The sequence below is a fragment of the Tamandua tetradactyla genome, chromosome 1, assembly GCF_023851605.1.
Source record: "Tamandua tetradactyla isolate mTamTet1 chromosome 1, mTamTet1.pri, whole genome shotgun sequence".
Classification (NCBI taxonomy): Eukaryota; Metazoa; Chordata; class Mammalia; order Pilosa; family Myrmecophagidae; genus Tamandua; species Tamandua tetradactyla.
In genome coordinates, this window is record NC_135327.1 from 123,071,807 (window position 1) to 123,091,258 (window position 19,452).

A 19,452-nucleotide genomic window follows, 5' to 3' on the forward strand; every position below is an offset into this window, starting at 1 on the left:
GCTGGGCAAAGGCGTACAGACAAGAAACGGTCTGGTCTACTTGAAAATCTGCAATCAGTTCAGTAATGATAGAGAAAAATGTGAGGAGTTGTCAAGGTGGAGAATGGTGAGAAAAGAAGTTAGCACTCTGCACTTCTCCCTAGCACTTATCACAGGGGTAATTATTTGCTGAGCGTCTTATCTTCATTTTTTAGACTGTAAGTTTCCCAAAGCAGTAACTTGTCTGCCTTTATCACCAGTGCTTGTTATATCTCAGTGATCAATTGATGAATAAATGAATGAATGGGAGTTCATAGATAAAGGTCAGGCCTACTATGAAATTGCACATCTGGTTAAGGCCAGATTTTATTCTCTAGACAATGGGACATAAAAGCAGGTGAATAATTAGGTCAGTTCTGTTTTGTATGGTGTTTGGTTTTCTACACTGCTCAAGCAAACACCATCAAATGGTTCAGCTTAAACAATGGGAATTTATTTGCTCACAGTTTTGAAGCCAGGAAAATGTCCAAATCACTGCATGATCAAGGCAATGCTTTCTCCTGAAGCCTGTGGTGCTCTGGGGCTTGCTTCCAGCAGTCCTTGGTTCCTCTGTCACATGGCAAGGCACATAGTGGCATCTCCTGGTCTCTTCCTTCTCTTCCAGGTTCCATTCTTGCTTCTCTGTTGACTTTCTGCCTGAATTTTATTCTGTGTATGAAGGACTTCAGTAATAGGATTAAGACCCCTCCTGGTGGGCCACACCTTAACTGAAGTAGTCTCATCAAAAGGACTTTCTTACAATGGGTTCTCACCCACAGGAATGGATTAAATTTAAGGATATGTTTTCCTGAGATACATAGGGCTTCAAAGCACTGCAAATGGATACTCTAACAGCAACCAGGAGATTATTTTATAGTTCACAGCTGGAAGTAGAGAAATATTTGGGAGGATATTCTTATTATTTTGGTGAAGATGAAGCTCTAGAAGGACTATATGAGAACAGTAGAAATATACATTTTAATATAAAACTTGTAGGGACTCAGTGATCGAAAAAAGGAGAAGTAATAGAAGGGAGAGCCGTGAATAGCTCTTATGCTTCTGTCTTGAGTGTCTAATGACACAATCACCCAAGATGGGAAATGTATAAGGAATAGTAGTGTTTAGAAAGAGGAAAATGATGAGTCCAGGACCAGGCAGGATCAGCATTAGCTTAGGAAGCCAAAAACAATTGCCTCATAGGTAAATGTATAATCAGGATGGGAATATTGAGGAGAGGTCTGGAGTGAAGAAATAAATTTGAGCTATGTAGCATTTAGAATGCTATTGGCAGCAAGTAATAGAAAACAATTTAAAATGGCCTTAAAGAGTAATTTATTACTACCAGTGACAGAAAGTTTAAAGACAAGATGGACTCCAGTATTGGTTAATTCAATAAACTCAACAATGCTGTCAAGAACCCAAGTTCTTTTCCTCTCTCTATTCTGGCCCCATGGTTACAGGATGGCTGCAACAATTCCCTAAGTTACATGCAGACACCACAAAACCCCGAAGATGGAAAAATATTTTCCTGTGTTATTTTCTCAAGTTTGAGGAAACCTTTCCCAGTAGGATTCCAGTTGTTTTCTTGGCCAGAAAATGTCACAATGTCCTTCATAAAAGAATTACTAGCAGGAGGAATGGACTAACCATGATCAATACAATATTCAGAATTTACTTCATCCTTTGAGATAGAGATGAAATAAACTTCCCCTAAAGAGCTGGCTTGGTGAAGAAGCAGGGACTATTTGAGAAATATTGGCATTTGTATGAAAATGAGGAATGGGGGAAGTGGGTACAAAAGTATGAAATTGAAAGGTCATAGAGTAAAGAGGGAAACACCCTTGGAAATACCAATCTCTGGAAATTAAAGAGAAGCTAATGAAGGTTAGGAACCAGTAGTGGGAGTGAAAGGAGAACTTGGAAAGAAAGTTTAAGGATGACTTGGGAACAGCTTAAAAAGGAAGCAATAGGGACAAATTGAAAAGGAATTTTATCATTGTGTATCCCTATATATCTAAGGAAAGGGATTGCCCTGTATATTCTGATTCCATGGACAGGGAAGTTCTTATGTTTACAATGGTCAACCAAAATCACATTTTTTAGTGATTAAAAAATGTTAGTAAAATTCAGTAAAATTTTATTAGTTTAATTAACATATATTTAATATAAAATTAAATGAAAATTCATTTTTAACTTTATGAATTTGCGTATAAGAAATTTATCAGCTAAGAGTCCTTATTTTAGTTTCAAACCCTTATTAGTGGAGGCTGACACACCAAGCAATAATAATTGTATCTAGTAGAAGTAGACAAATTTATCTGCTTGATTCACTATCCATCAAACAACCTCTGACCTTAATTTAGTTTCCCAAACTAGGAAACAGGAAACACACACTTAAAATATATTTATTTCAAATCTTCCACTCTCAAAAGTGTCTCAGTTAGGATGATAAATTATATTGTGACCATATGTGGAAAGTTCTCATCTACATCTTTGCCCATCTTAAAAAATACTATTTACTTTTCAAGACTCTCAGTGCCAATAACACCTCTGCTGTGAAGCCTTCCCAGAAGTGCCCCCAAATTCTTACATGGTTGCTCAGTGCTGCCTTCAAAACTGTGGGACACTATCTAATTTAGCTTGTATGGTCAGTTTATTTGAACACCATAACTTCATGGAACCTTGTATAGGGAGTGAGATCTTATTGGTATGTACAGGTTGGTGTGATGCCCAGATACAGAGTAATCTGGGCAGAAGATTACAAAATCTTTACAAAGTACTGGGGGGAAAAAGTAGAATTATCAAACTTCCCATATGGGAAGACCTAATATTCTTGCAGGCATTGGAGACTGCCAATTTGATGGGTCAGGCCCTTGATCTTGGGGCTTGCCCTTATGACACTTACCCCTGCAGAGAAGAAGCTAAGCCTACTGCTAGTTATTTAAGGAAACCTCTTTTTTCAGAGAACCTCTTTTGTTGTTCAGATGCCGCCTCTCTCTCTAAGCCAAACTCCAAAGGTGAACTCATTGACCTCCCTGCTACATGGGACATGACTCCCAGGGGTGTAAATCTCCCTGGCAATGTGGAACGTGACCCCTGGGGATGAGCCTGGCCCTGGCATCATGGGATTGAGAATGACTTTTAGACCAAAAGGGGGAAGTGAAATGAAACAGAATAAAGTTTCAATGGTTGAGAGATTTCAAATAGAGTTGAGATGTTATCCTGGAGGTTATTCTTAATGCAGTATAAAGACATCTCTTTTCAATTTTTGGTGTATTTGGGTAGCTAGAGGGAAATACCTGAAATAAGTGAACTGAAATCTAATAGCCTTGATTCTTGAAGATGACTGAACAAGTATAGAGCTGTTAAGGTGTGTGATGGTCAGGTTCACGTGTCAACTTGGTCAGGTAATAGTGCCCAATTGTCTGATCAAGCAAGCACTGGCCCATCTGTTGTTATGAGGATATTTCATGGACTAAAATCATGACCATGTTGGCTGCATTCAAGGCTGATTACATCTGCAATCAGCTAAGGGGAGTGTCTTCTGCAATGAGTGATGCTTAGTCTAATCACCAGAAGGCTTTTTAGGAGGATTCAGAAGAGATTGTCCCTCTTTCTGCTTCAGCCAGCCAGCCTCTCCTGAGAGTGTTCATTGAAGACCTTCATTGGAGCTGCCAGCTCACTTGACAGATCTCGGACTCTTATACCGCATGGTTACATGAGACACTTTTATAAATCTTATATTTACAGATATCTCCTATTGATTCTGTTTCTCTAGAGAACCCTAGCTGATGCAGCTTGGTACCAGGAATGGTTCTTGAAAACAGAATCTTAAAAATGAGTTTTCACAATTGGTTTCTACTCTGACTCAGAGGCACTAATGACTCTCTTTCCCTTAATCAGGATGGCACTGACAATCCATGGGGTGAGTTGGCAAAAGAGATAGTCAAAATATCACCATTCGATTCCGCCAATTGTGCACTTATACAAGGAAGGGCTCTGGGTGATAATGTTTTTGATACCTTTCTAGAGTGTTGTGGAATTAAGAGGTATAATGATGTTGGCTGTTTGTCGTTTGATATGCTAAATAAAATAAAATAAAATATGATAAAGTGATGAGGGAAAGACATGAGCTGAAGGCTTCAAATGAGAAGCTTAAGTGCTGTATGAAAGATGTAAAAGTTTCTAGGAGTGTCCTGGAGGAAAATTTTATTTCCTGTAGCTATAGACTTGAGAGCTCTGAAAATCGGACTCAGAGCCTCATTGTTAGAGTAGCAGTTTTACAAAGTAAGCTAAAATCTCAGTCTTTCAGGGTGTCTGCCATTAAAGTCAGGGCATTGATTGGAAAGTAGTGGGACCCTGAAAAATAGGATGGCGATGTATGGATTGATAATGATGGCTGTGGAGACACTGAAGCCCTAGATTGTGCTGAGTATTTTCTAGTTAACCCTGTAATGATCTGTCCTGAGGACATTGCCACCCCAAATCCAGCCTGCCCTGAGGAAAGAGCTTCCAGATCTCCAGCCTACCCTGAGGAAATGGCTGACCTCTGGTCAGTCCTGAGTAGTCCCAGCTACCCAACCTCCACCTGAAGAGATCAGACCTTCAGTGCCTGTGAGTTATGTAATTACCTGCTCCTCTGCCTGGAGTAATTAATCCTGTTTTACCAGATGAAACTGCAAAGGAATGCCCTGAGGTAATTGACTTGGAAGACACTTCTAATTATAGGTTTCTTCCAGATGTAACTAGACTAAAGTCTGAACAGGCCCCAAAAGGTGAGGTACAAAGTGTCATCCATGATGAGGCACATTATAATCTAAAAGAACTGCATGAGTTTTCAATTTATATAGACAGAAATCAAGGAAATATGTGCGGCAATGGATTTAAAGGGTGTGGAATAATGGTGGAAGGACTATAAAGCTGGATCAGACTGAATTTATTGAATGGGCCCACTAAGGAGAGATTCTGTATTCAATGTTATAGCTCGAGGGATTAGAAAAGGTATTAACAGTTTGTTTGGCTAAAACATGGATCAAAACGTGGCCAACATTACCTGATGTTGAAATGCCAAAACTGCCCTGGTATAATATACATGAGGGGATCCAGACACATGGGGAGATTGGTATGTTAGAGTGGATTTATCATGGAAAGTCTGCTCATACACTCCAGGAATGTCCAGAGGACACACCTTTTACCAGAACAGTGAGAAATAAATTTGTGAGACTAGCTCTATCATCCCTGAAGAGCTCTGTAGCAGCCCTTCTCTGTAGGGCAGATATTATTATGGGAACAGCTGCCACTGAGCTGGAATCCTTAAACACAATGGTGATGATCAGATCCCAGTTGACAGAGGTCATGTGGCAGCACTTAATCACCAAAGACAAGGTGGAAATGGCTATCATAATGGACAGCAGACTCAAAGCAGGAGTCAAAATAATCTGACTCACAGAGGCTTGTGGCATAGGCTAGTAAATCATGGGGTACCTAGAAGTACAATAGATGGGCAGTCTACTAAATTCTTGTTTGAGCTGTATAAACAAAAGAGTTCTAGGTCAAGTGAACAAAAGTCTAACTTGAAATTACAAAAACAGAGAGTCATGGCCCCTTAATCAATTTCCAGACTTGAGACAGTTTACAGACCCAGAGCCCCTTGAATGAAGGGGAAGGATCCCGTTACACTGCCACAGATTTATACTATTAATCTTCGCCCAAGACTTCCCCAAGGAGTTCTACAGCCCTTTACCAGGGTATCAGTGCATTGGGGAAAAGGAAATGATCATATATTTTGGAAATTGTTAGACACTGGTTCAGAAGTGATGTTAACTCCAGGGGACCCAAAATGTCACTCTTGTCCACCAGTCAGAGTGGGAGCTTATAAAGGTCAGGTGAGCTATGGATTTTTAGCTCAGTTCCATCTCACAGTGGATCCGGTGGATCCCTGAACCCATTCTGTAATTATTTCTCCAGTTCCAGAATCTATAATTGGAATAGACATACTAAGCAATGGGCAGAATCCCCACATTGGCTCTCTGACTTGTGGAGTGAGAACTATTATGGTGGGAAAGGCCACCTGGAAACCAACTGCCCCTACCTAGCAAAATAGTAAATCAGAAGCAATACTGGCTTCCTGGAGGGATTGCAGAGATTAGTGCCATTCTTAAAGACTTGAAGAATTCAGGGGTAATGATTCCCACCACATCCCCATTCAACTCTCTTATTTGGCCTGTTCAGAAGACAGATGGGTCATGGAGGATGACAATGGATAATCATAAACTCAACCAGGAGGCAACTCCAATTGCAGCTGCTGCTTTGGATGTGGCATCATTGCCTGAGCAAATCAGCACATTCCCTGGTACCTGGTACCCATCTCTTGATCTGGCAAATGTTTTTTCTCAACAGCTATTAATAAGGACCACCAGAAACAGTTTGCTTTCAGCTGGCAAGGCCAGTAATATACTTTCACTGTCTTGTCTCAGGGTATATCAGTTCTCCAGCACTATGTCATAACCTTGTCCACAGGGAACTTAATCCCTTCTCCCTTCTACAAGACATTAAACTGGTCCATTATATTGATGATATCATGTTGATTGGGCCTAGTGAGTAAGAAGTAGGAACTACTCTAGACTTATTGGTAAGGCATTTGTGTGTCAGAGGATGGGAGATAAATCCAACAAAAATACAAGGTCTTTCTACCTCAGTGAAATGTCTAAGTGTACATTGGTGTGGGGCATGTTGAGATATCCCTTCTAAGGTGAAGGATAAGTTGCTGCATCTGGCCCCTTCTATGACCAAAATAGAGGTACAATGCCTAGTTGGTCTCTTTGGATTTTGGCGACAACCTATCCCTCATTTGGGCCCTTTTATTGAGTGACCAGAAAAGCAGCTAATTTTGAGTGGGGACCTGAACAAAAAAGAGGCTCTGTGGCAGGTCCAGTCTTTTGTACAAGCTGCTCTGCCACTTGGACAATATGATCCAGCAGATCCAATGGTGCTGGAAGTGTCAGTGGCAAATAGAGATGCTGTCTGTCTTTATAGGAGAATCACAATGCAGAACCTTTGGATTTTGGAGCAAAGCCTTACCATCCACTGCAGATAACTACTCTCCTTTTGAGAAACAGCTTATGGACTGCTACTGGGCCTTAGTAGCAGACAGAATGCTTAACCATGGACCACCAAGTTACCATGAGACCTGAATCGTCTATCATGAGCAGAGTGCTGTCTGACCCAACAAGCCATAAAGTTGGGCATGCACAGCAGGACTCCATCATAAAATGGAAATGGAGTATATACATGAGATTGGGCCAGAGCAGGCCCTGAAAGCACAAGTAAGTCACATGAGGAATTGGCTCAAACACCCATGGTCTGCACTCTTGTCACATTACTTTTTCTTTCCCAAACCAGAGCTATGGCCTCTTAGGGAGTTCCTTACAGTGAGTTGACTCAGGAAGAAAGAACTCGGACCTGATGTACAGATAATTCTGCACAATATGCAGGTACCACTCAAAAGTGGACAGCTGCAGCCCTGCTACCCCTTCCTGGGATGTCCCTGAAGGACAGTGGCACAGGGAAATCCTCCCAGTGGGCAGAACTTCTGCTTATTTTGCTTGGAAGGAGAACTGACAAGAGGTGCATTTGTATACTGATTCATGGGCTGTTGCTAATGGTTTGACTGGATGGTCAGGAATTTTGAAGGAGTATGATTGGAAGATTGGTGACAAAGAGGTCTGAGGACAATACATGTGGATAGACCTTTCTCAGTGGGTAAAAAACATGAAGATATTTGTGTCCCATGTGAAAGTCACCAGAGGGTGACATCAGCAGAGGAAGATTTTTTTTTTATTAATTAATGGAAAAAAAAAAGAAATTAACCCAACATTTAGAAATCAACCATTCTACATACGCAATCAGTAATTCTTAACATCATCACATAGATGCATGATCATCGTTTCTTAGTACATTTGCATCAGTTTAGAAGAACTAGCGACACACCAGACAAAGATATAGAATGTTAATATAGAGAAAAGAAATAAAAGTAATAATAATAGTGAAAAACAAACAAACAAACACACACAAAAAAACAAAAACGAACAAACAAACAAACTAACTAAACCTATAGCTCAGATGCAGTTTCATTCAGTGTTTCAACATGATTACTTTACAATTAGGTATTATTGTGCTATCCATTTTTGAGTTTTTGTATCTAGTCCTGTTGCACAGTCTGTATCTCTTCAGCTCCAATTACCCATTATCTTACCCTGTTTCTACCTCCTGCTGGACTCTGTTACCAATGACATATTCCAAGTTTATTCTCGAATGTCCGTTCACATCAGTGGGACCATACAGTATTTGTCCTTTAGTTTTTGACTGGACTCACTCAGCATAATGTTCTCTAGGTCCATCCATGTTATTACATGCTTCATAAGTTTATCCTGTCTTAAAGCTGCATAATATTCCATCGTATGTATATACCACAGTTTGTTTAGCCATTCTTCTGTTGACGGACATTTTGGCTGTTTCCATCTCTTTGCAATTGTAAATAACGCTGCTATAAACATTGGTGTGCAAATGTCCGTTTGTGTTTTTGCCCTTAAGTCCTTTGAGTAGATACCCAGCAATGGTATTGCTGGGTCGTATGGCAATTCTATATTCAGCTTTTTGAGGAACCGCCAAACTGCCTTCCACAGTGGTTGCACCATTTGACATTCCCACCAACAGTGGATAAGTGTGCCTCTTTCTCCGCATCCTCTCCAGCACTTGTCATTTTCTGTTTTGTTGATAATGGCCATTCTGGTGGGTGTGAGATGATATCTCATTGTGGTTTTGATTTGCATTTCTCTAATGGCCAGGGACATTGAGCATCTCTTCATGTGCCTTTTGGCCATTTGTATTTCCTCTTCTGATAGGTCTCTGTTCAAGTCTTTTTCCCATTTTGTAATTGGGTTGGCTGTCTTTTTGTTGTTGAGTTGGACAATCTCTTTATAAATTCTGGATACTAGACCTTTATCTGATATGTCGTTTCCAAATATTGTCTCCCATTGTGTAGGCTGTCTTTCTACTTTCTTGATGAAGTTCTGTGATGCACAAAAGTGTTTAATTTTGAGGAGTTCCCATTTATTTATTTCCTTCTTCAGTGCTCTTGTTTTAGGTTTAAGGTCCATAAAACTGCCTCCAATTGTAATTTTCGTAAGATATCTCCCTACATTTTCCTCTAACTGTTTTATGGTCTTAGACCTAATGTTTAGATCTTTGATCCATTTTGAATTAACTTTTGTATAGGGTGTGAGATATGGGTCTTCTTTCATTCTTTTGCATATGGATATCCAGTTCTCTAGGCACCATTTATTGAAGAGACTGTTCTGTCCCAGGTGAGTTGGCTTGACTGCCTTATCAAAGATCAAATGTCCATAGATGAGAGGGTCTATATCTGAGCACTCTATTCGATTCCATTGGTCGATATGTCTATCTTTATGCCAATACCATGCTGTTTTGACCACTGTGGCTTCATAATATGCCTTAAAGTCCGGCAGCACGAGACATCCAGCTTCGTTTTTTTTCCTCAAGATGTTTTTTGCAATTCAGGGCACACTGCCCTTCCAGATAAATTTGCTTATTGGTTTTTCTATTTCTGAAAAATAAGTTGTTGGGATTTTGATTGGTATTGCATTGAATCTGTAGATCAATTTAGGTAGGATTGACATCTTGACTGTATTTAGTCTTCCAATTCATGAACACGGTATGCCCTTCCATCTGTTTAGGTCTTCTGTGATTTCTTTTAGCAGTTTTTTGTAGTTTTCTTTATAGATTTTTTGTCTCTTTAGTTAAATTTATTCCTAGGTATTTTATTCTTTTAGTTGCAATTGTAAATGGGATTCGTTTCTTGATTTCCCCCTCAGCTTGTTCATTGCTAGTGTATAGAAATGCTACAGATTTTTGAATGTTGATCTTGTAACCTGCTACTTTGCTGTACTCATTTATTAGCTCTAGTAGTTTTGTTGTGGATTTTTCCAGGTTTTCGACGTATAGTATCATATCGTCTGCAAACAGTGATAGTTTTACTGCTTCTTTTCCAATTTTGATGCCTTGTATTTCTTTTTCTTGTCTAATTGCTCTGGCTAGAACCTCCAACACAATGTTGAATAATAGTGGTGATAGTGGACATCCTTGTCTTGTTCCTGACCTTAGGGGGAAAGTTTTCAATTTTTCCCCATTGAGGATGATATTAGCTGTGGATTTTTCATATATTCCCTCTATCATTTTAAGGAAGTTCCCTTGTATTCCTATCTTTTGAAGTGTTTTCAACAGGAAAGGATGTTGAATCTTGTCAAATGCCTTCTCTGCATCAATTGAGATGATCATGTGATTTTTCTGCTTTGATTTGTTGATATGGTGTATTACATTAATTGATTTTCTTATGTTGAACCATCCTTGCATACCTGGGATGAATCCTACTTGGTCATGATGTATAATTCTTTTAATGTGTTGTTGGATACGATTTGCTAGAATTTTATTGAGGATTTTTGCATCTATATTCATTAGAGAGATTGGTCTGTAGTTTTCTTTTTTTGTAATATCTTTGCCTGGTTTTGGTATGAGGGTGATGTTGGCTTCATGGAATGAATTAGGTAGTTTTCCCTCCACTTCGATTTTTTTGAAGAGTTTGAGGAGAGTTGGTACTAATTCTTTCTGGAATGTTTGATAGAATTCACATGTGAAGCCGTCTGGTCCTGGACTTTTCTTTTTAGGAAGCTTTTGAATGACTGATTCAATTTCTTTACTTGTGATTGGTTTGTTGAGGTCATCTATTTCTTCTTGAGTCAAAGTTGGTTGTTCATGTCTTTCCAGGAACCCGTCCATTTCATCTAAATTGTTGTATTTATTAGCGTAAAGTTGTTCATAGTATCCTGTTATTACCTCCTTTATTTCTGTGAGGTCAGTGGTTATGTCTCCTCTTCCATTTCTGATCTTATTTATTTGCATCCTCTCTCTTCTTCTTTTTTTCAATCTTGCTAAGGGCCCATCAATCTTATTGATTTTCTCATAGAACCAACTTCTGGTCTTATTGATTTTCTCTATTGTTTTCATGTTTTCAATTTCACTTATTTCTGCTCTAATCTTTGTTATTTCTTTCCTTTTGCTTGCTTTGGGATTAGTTTGCTGTTCTTTCTCCAGTTCTTCCAAGTGGACAGTTAATTCCTGCATTTTTGCCTTTTCTTCTTTTCTGATAAAGTCATTTAGGGCAATAAATTTCCCTCTTAGCACTGCCTTTGCTGCATCCCATAAGTTTTGATATGTTGTGTTTTCATTTTCATTCGCCTCTAGGTATTTACTAATTTCTCTTGCAATTTCTTCTTTGACCCACTTGTTGTTTAAGAGTGTGTTGTTGAGCCTCCATGTATTTGTGAATTTTCTGGCACTCTGCCTATTGTTGATTTCCACCTTCATTCCTTTATGATCCGAGAAAGTGTTGTGTATGATTTCAATCTTTTTAAATTTTTTAAGACTTGCTTTGTGACCCAGCATATGGTCTATCTTTGAGAATGATCCATGAGCACTTGCGAAAAAGGTGTATCCTGCTGTTGTGGGATGCAATGTCCTATAAATGTCTGTTAAGTCTAGCTCATTTATAGTAATATTCAGATTCTCTATTTCTTTATTGATCCTCTGTCTAGATGTTCTGTCCATTGATGAGAGTGGTGAATTGAAGTCTCCAACTATTATGGTAGATGTGTCTATTTCCCTTTTCGGTATTTGCAGTGTATTCCTCACGTATTTTGGGGCATTCTGGTTCGGTGCATAAATATTTATGATTGTTATGTCTTCTTGTTTAATTGTTCCTTTTATTAGTATATAGTGTCCTTCTTTGTCTCTTTTAACTGTTTTACATTTGAAGTCTAATTTGTTGGATATTAGTATAGCCACTCCTGCTCTTTTCTGGTTGTTATTTGCATGAAATATCTTTTCCCAACCTTTCACTTTAACCTATATTTATCTTTAGGTCTAAGATGTGTTTCCTGTAGACAGCATATAGAAGGATCCTGTTTTTTAATCCATTCTGCCAGTCTATGTCTTTTGATTGGGGAATTCAATGCATTAACATTTAGAGTTATTACTGTTTGGATAATATTTTCCTCTACCATTTTGCCTTTTGTATGATACATATCATATCTGACTTTCCTTCTTTCTGTACTCTTCTCCATACCTCTCTCTTCTGTCTTTTCATATCTGACTCTAGTGCTCCCTTTAGTATTTCTTGCAGAGCTGGTCTCTTGGTCACAAATTCTCTCAGTGAGTTTTTGTCTGAGAATGTTTTAATTTCTCCCTCATTTTTGAAGGACAATTTTGCTGGATATAGGAGTCTTGGTTGGCAGTTTTTCTCTTTTAGTAACTTAAATATATCATCCCACTGTCTTCTAGCTTCCATGGTTTCTGCTGAGAAATCTACACATAGTCTTATTGGGTTTCCCTTGTATGTGATGGATTGCTTCTCTCTCGCTGCTTTCAAGATCCTCTCTTTCTCTTTGACCTCTGACATTCTAACTAGTAAGTGTCTTGGAGAACGCCTATTTGGGTCTAATCTCTTTGGGGTGCGCTGCACTTCCTTGATCTGTAATTTTAGGTCTTTCATAAGAGTTGGGAAATTTTCAGTGATAATTTCTTCCATTAGTTTTTCTCCTCCTTTTCCCTTCTCTTCTCCTTCTGGGACACCCACAACACGTATACTTGTGCGGTTCATATTGTCCTTGAGTTCCCTGATACCCTGTTCAAATTTTTCCATTCTTTTCCAGATAGTTTCTGTTTCTTTTTGGAATTCAGATGTTCCATCCTCCAAATCACTAATTCTATCTTCTGTCTCTTTAAATCTATCATTGTAGGTATCCATTGTTTTTTCCATCTTTTCTACTTTATCCTTCACTTTCATAAGCTCTGTGATTTGTTTTTTCAGTTTTTCTATTTCTTCTTTTTGTTTAGCCCATGTCTTCTTCATGTCCTCCCTCAATTTATCATTTTTGAAGAGGTTTTCCATATCTGTTTGTATATTCAGCATTAGTTGTTTCAGCTCCTGTATCTCATTTGAACTATTGGTTTATTCCTTTGACTGGGCCATATTTTCAATTTTCTGAGTGTGATCCGTTATCTTCTGCTGGCGTCTGGGCATTTAGTCAGATTTCCCTGGGTGTTGGACCCCACAGGTTGAAAGATTTTTCTGTGAAATCTCTGGGTTCTGTTTTTCTTATCCTGCCCAGTAGGTGGTGCTCGTGGCACACGTTTGTCTACGGGTTCCACCAGTAAAAGTTGCTGTGGGTCCTTTAACTTTGGAAAACTCTTGCCGTGGGAGAGGTTCAGCAGCCGAAGCAGCTTGGAAGAGTGCCAGCCGGCCCGGGGGTCCTAACGCGGGGAGGGTCGCCGGCCGCCGCAGCCCGGGAGAGCGCCTGACCGAATTTCCTAGCCGGCCCGGGGCGCCAAGCGTGGCAGGAGGGCACCAGCTGCCGCAGCCTGGGAGAGTGCACTGTTCCCAGCCAGACCAGGGAGTCACGTGTTTGGAAGGGACCCTCCGGCCACCGTTCTCCGTGGTCTGGGGATTTCCGACCCAACTCTCTCAGTTGGTCCGGGGGGCCTCGCGTGGTGGGGGTGCCAGCCGCCGCGGCCCGAGTGGACCGCCTGCCCAATTCTGCCAGCTGGCCTGGGAAGGAGGAAGGGAGGGACTTCGGCCACTTTCCATCCCACCCGGGAAAGCCCGCGCTCCTCGGCGATCTCACCAGAACTGGTTCTCTCAGACAGTCAGCCATTCCAGGATGGGGTACGCCATCCCTTTGATCTCCGTCGTGGCTCCGGGAGCTGCTCTGTATTGTCTCCACTTCCCCAGTAGCTGTTCTGGAGGAGGAAAGTTGAGGGTGGCAAGGCTGTCGAGGCCGGTGGCGGAGGAGCCGGTGAAGGCGGAAGAGGGCATGGTGGTGGTTGGAGAGCCGCCAGAGCAGGAGGAGAAAGGGAAGGACAAGATGGCGGATGGAGCGCCACCGGAGCAGAAGGGGGAAGAGGGAGAGGAGGGCGGGCTGGCTGGCGGGGCGTGAGCGCCGCGCTGGGCCGGCGGACAAAGAGGGAGAGGAGGGCGGGCTGGCTGGCGGGGCGTGAGCACCGCGCCGGGCCAGCGGACAAAGAGCAGCAGAGGAAGATTTTAATAATCGAGTGGATAAGATGACCTGTTCTGTGGATACCAGTCAGCCTCTTTCCCCAGCAACTCCTGTCATTGCCCAGTGGGCTCATGAACAAAGTGCTTATGGTGGTAGGGATGGAGGTTAGGCATGGGCTCAGCAACTTGGACTTCACTCACCAAGGCTGACCTGGCTACAGCCACTACTGAGTGCCCTATCTGCCAGCAGCAGAGACACACACTCAGCCCCTGATATAGTTCCATTCCCCAAGCTGATCAGCTGGCTACATGGTGGCAGGTGATTATATTGGACCACTTCCATCATGGAAGGGGCAGCAATTTGTTCTAACAGGAATAGATGCATAGTCTGGATATGGGTTTGCTTTCCCTGCATGCAATGCTTCTGCCAAAACTACCATCTCTGGACTTATGGAATGCCTATCCACTGTCATGGTATTCCACACAGCATTGCTTCTGATCAAGAAACTCTCTTCACAGCAACTGAAGTGTGGGAATGGGCACATGCTCCTGAAATTCTCTGGTCTTACCATGTTCCCCATCATCCAGAGGCAGCTACATTGATAGAACATTGGAATGGCCTTTTGAAAACTCAATTATGGGCCAACTAGGTGGCAATATCTTGCTAAGGCTGGGGCAATGTTCTCCAGGAGGCTGCGTATACTCTGAATCACAGTCTACTCTATGGTACTATTTCTCTCATAACTAGGATTCATGGGTCCAGGAATCAAGGGGCAAAAACGGGAGTGGCACTACTCACTATTACCCCTAGTGATACACTAGGAAAATTTCCTGTCCCTGAAAACTTGAGCTCTAATGGTCTACAAGTTTTAATTCAAGAAGGGGGAGTGCTTCCACCAGGAGAAACAGCAATAATTCCATTGAACTGGAATCTCCGACTGCCACCTGGTTACTTTGGGCTACCCATGCCCCTGGATCAACAAGCCAAGAAAGGGATTACTTTACTGGCTGGGGTGAATGACCCTGACTATTGGGGGAGAAAGGACTACAACGACACAATCGAGGTAAAAAGGAGTTTTCCTGGAATGTAGAATATCCCCTAGGGCATCTCCTACTACTACCATGACCTGTGATTAAAATCGATGAAAAACTGCAACAACCCAATCCAGGCAGGACTAACAATGTCTCTGAAACTTCAGGAATGAAGGTTTGGGTCACCCCACCAGGCAAAATACCACGGCCAGCTGATGTGCTTGCTGAGGGGAAAGGGAACATGGAATGGGTAGTGGAAGAAGGTAGTGATAAATACGAACAACCACATGATCAGTTACAGAAACGAAGACTGCAATGACATGAATATTTCTTTCTTGCTTTGTAATTAGTATCTATGTATACATACATAAATCAAATATATTTGTTTTCTTCTTTATTTTATCCCCTTTATCATATGACATAAGCTGTTTCATTCATGTTATAATATTTAAGCTGTAGGATAGCAAGTTTAAGAGTGAATATTACCCAAAGACTTGCACCCTATTCTGGGGAGATTTGATGTGTTTCCAGTTATATGTAGGACATTTGAGTATTGTTAAGTGAGGAAAAAAATGTCTCTGTTATTGTTTTCTATTTAGAGATTAAGTATGGTTTAAGGTGATGTGTATAGCTGCCAAGTTGACAAGGGGTGGACTATCATGGTCAAGTTCATGTGTCAACTTGGCCAGGTAACAGTGCCCAGTTGTCTGGTCAAGCAAGCACTGGCCCATCTGTTGCTGTGAGGCCATTTCATGGACTAAAATCATGATCACATTGGCTGCATCCACATCTGCAATCAGCTAAGGGGAGTATCTTCTGCAATGACTGATGCTTAATCTAATCACCAGAAGGCTTTTAAGGAGGATTCAGAAGAGGCAATCCCTCTTTCTGCTTCAACTAGCTAACCTCTCGAGAGAGAGTTCATTGAGGACCTTCATTGGAGCTGCCAGCTTGTGGCCTGCCCTACACATTTTGGACTCTTACATTCCCACGGTTGTGTGAGACACTTTTATAAATCTTATATTTACAGATATCTCCGGTTGGTTCTGTTTCTCTAGAGGACCCTAGCCAATACCAGGTGTAACTGTGTGACTGTCACTCCCTTTATCCCATGTATGGATAGATGAGTAAGGAAAAAAAAAGACAAGAATTGAATAAATAATAGGGAGAGGGAGAGTGTATGATGTTTGGGTGTTCTTTTTTACTTTTATTCCAATTTTAATTTTTTTTGAGTAATGAAAATGTTCAAAAATAGATTGTGATGATAAATGCACAGCTATATGATGATACTATGAACCACTGATTGTACAATTTGGATGATTATATAGTATGTGAATATATAATGTATCTCAAGAAAATTGCATTTAAAAAAAACTATTGGAGCTCTGATCACATTTACTTTCCCTTACTAGACAATGGATGAAGTTATTTTAAACAATAACATTTAGTTTTAGGTTACAAACCTAGAAATATTAGCAAAATAGTAATTACATGTTGATGCAAAACCAGACACTGTTTTTAGGTCCAAGTCTTGTCTAATCTGTAATGTGAGAGGGGTAGGTCAAGCAAAACTCCAGGATTCTTTCAATTCCATAGCCTATGAGTTTATTAAGTTTAAAAAAATTCGATTACATCTTATTAGCAGTCAAATATAGTGTCCAAATCTTTTAACCAAGCTGCTACCTTTGTTTAAATAACCGAATCAGGAATTATACATAAAATGCTTGGTTCCTTATTTATACCCTTATCATTTTTATACAGTGCTTAGTGTAAGTACATCAAATAATTACCTACACAATATAATAGTTGTCACAAACCTTTATATCAGTCATTTTTTAAAAATTTCCAATAGTATTTTTGTATTTTCTCTTTCAAATTATCTGCTTAAAGAAAAAGAAAAAGAAACCAGTCTAGACACCTACCAAGAAGAGACTAGTAAAATAGTTAGGACACTCTGTAGCTAATCAAAAGAAAGATAAATCTAAATGAATTAACAAGAGGAAAGTCCTGTATATATCATAGGCTAAGAAAATAAGTCAGTTTTATGGTACAATCCCCATATGATGATAAAATGTATTTCTTTATACATATCACATATTTGGAAGGAAACATACAAAATTATGTAGCAACATTTCAGAAGGGTAAAAGGAACAGTAGGTGGAAGCGCTTAATTTTTTTCTTTACAGAAATTTGTACTGCTTGGTTTATATTTTTACAATAATAAAATAAAAGACAAAATTTTTTAAACATCAAGATAATCTAACATTCTAAGTCACACATCTTGACTGAAATTCCTTTTGCATAACATTATTCTGTAATTATCCGTGCACACTGTCCGTCTATTTCCCTTCATTGTCCTCTTTTACATCTCCCCATTTTTTCTTATCCCTTTCCTCCTCATTCCCCTGTTGGTTTTTTTCCCTCTCTGACTTCAAGTCTCCTTGTTGTCTACCGTATCCGCCTGCCTTTAATTTCCTTTCTCCCTGCCTCCAAGATGAATCCCTGAAAAGGTGAAAACTGAGGATGTGAACAGGTAACACCTGTGTTGGCCGTGGCTCTGGCCATGGGCCGGAACTCCCCAAATGAGGGTGCTGCCCCGCGTGGTTCTGACACCTGGGAGGCACTGCAGCCCAGATCAGGGATCGGGACTAAGAGACTGGCAATAGAGGTGTTTATTATGTCACTGAAGCCCAGAAATATCTTTCCTCATCAAAATGTGTAGAAATTTGGCTTCAGCGTCCAGGCCATTTCTCCTGTGGGCTGTCAAAGAAGAAAAGTGAAGCCTGGAATAAAGGAGCCTCCATCCCAAAGAGAGGCCCGGGCTGGTAGTCGCCATGGCAACTGCAGGGCTGGTCAGAAGAGTTAGTGAAAGATGAAGTACCTGGGGTCTTGCTTCTAATGGTGAAAAGTCTATGTCATACAGCCTCATTGATTTGGAACACGAAAGACTAACCTAAGGCAGACACTTTCATGGATTCACTTAATTTATTATTGCAATTTATCGTACCAAACTCTGCCAGGTGCTTGAAATTCATTCTGCCTTAACCCTTGGGAAAGCTATATGAAATACTGTAATACATGAAGTAACTAACACTAACTCAGAGTAGTTAAAATCCTCCAGTGTCATCAGCCAAGAAGTAAATATTTGTGTCACTGTCAGATCCCTACCAGCCAAACACAACAAAGTCTGTGTGTTTACCTGCAAAGTGTCAGCTAAAACCTCTAAGCTCTCTGGAGCTGAACAGTTGCAGAACATCAACTATCCAATTTGTTCAGTTCTCAGGTGGTTTCTAATTTACATAAGGAAACGAGGAAAAAAATGAAGAATGACAAAAAAGAACCAAGAATCTAGAATTAAAAGGAGTATCTCACACACACAATGTATATCTTATGCATATATACAAATATGTTTGTAAATAAATAAATATCTATATATGTATTATATATACTTAGGCAGTGTTTCCATTGCAGTGACACAGACTGCAAACTTCTTTATCTGCAGAGCAATAAAGGTGAGGTGTGTTCTTTACAATTTCTGGAACTGAGTACCCGGAAATTCAATCCATTCACATCACTGATTCCAAGCTGCTCCCAGAATGTTATCCATGACAGCTTCATTGATATAGAAATCGGAAGGCCCAGATGAAGGAGCTGCTTTTGTGTGTGTGTGTGTGTGAGAGAGAGAGAGCATTTAATATGGCTCTGAAAGGTCTCTGAAGCAGTGGGTACTTGTTTAAACTAGTGCAAACCAGTTTTAATGGGTGGACTCAATTCTCATGTCCTCTGCATCTAATACATTTTCATTCTGAGTGGCAGATAGTAAGGATTGGTATTTCATAATATACGATTACCTCCCATGGCTTCCCTTTCCTCTTCCTATCCCCCAACCATAAATAGGGACTTTTTGAAAACATTCTCTACTGTCACTTCTGAAGGAAGTTACATAAGGAAAGCTAACTCCCAGATTATCATTTCAAGCTAAGACAGGGCAAGCAATATTTAATATACGTTTCATCCCTCTCTCCTGATGCCTGTTTGCCTCTCAGTCACTGGCCAATCGAAATCTAGAGGCACTGAGTGAGAAGCCACACAAATGGTCAGGGTGGCCAAGCAACTCCCACTGACAGTGTAAACAGTGGACAGAGAGAACATACAAATCTCCTCTACCAGGACATGAAAGTTTGGCATTTACATTTTTTTTGTTTAGAATACACTTTCACACTGCAAACCTAGAAAAAGAATCACCATACAACTGAGCAAGTAATATAAAGTTA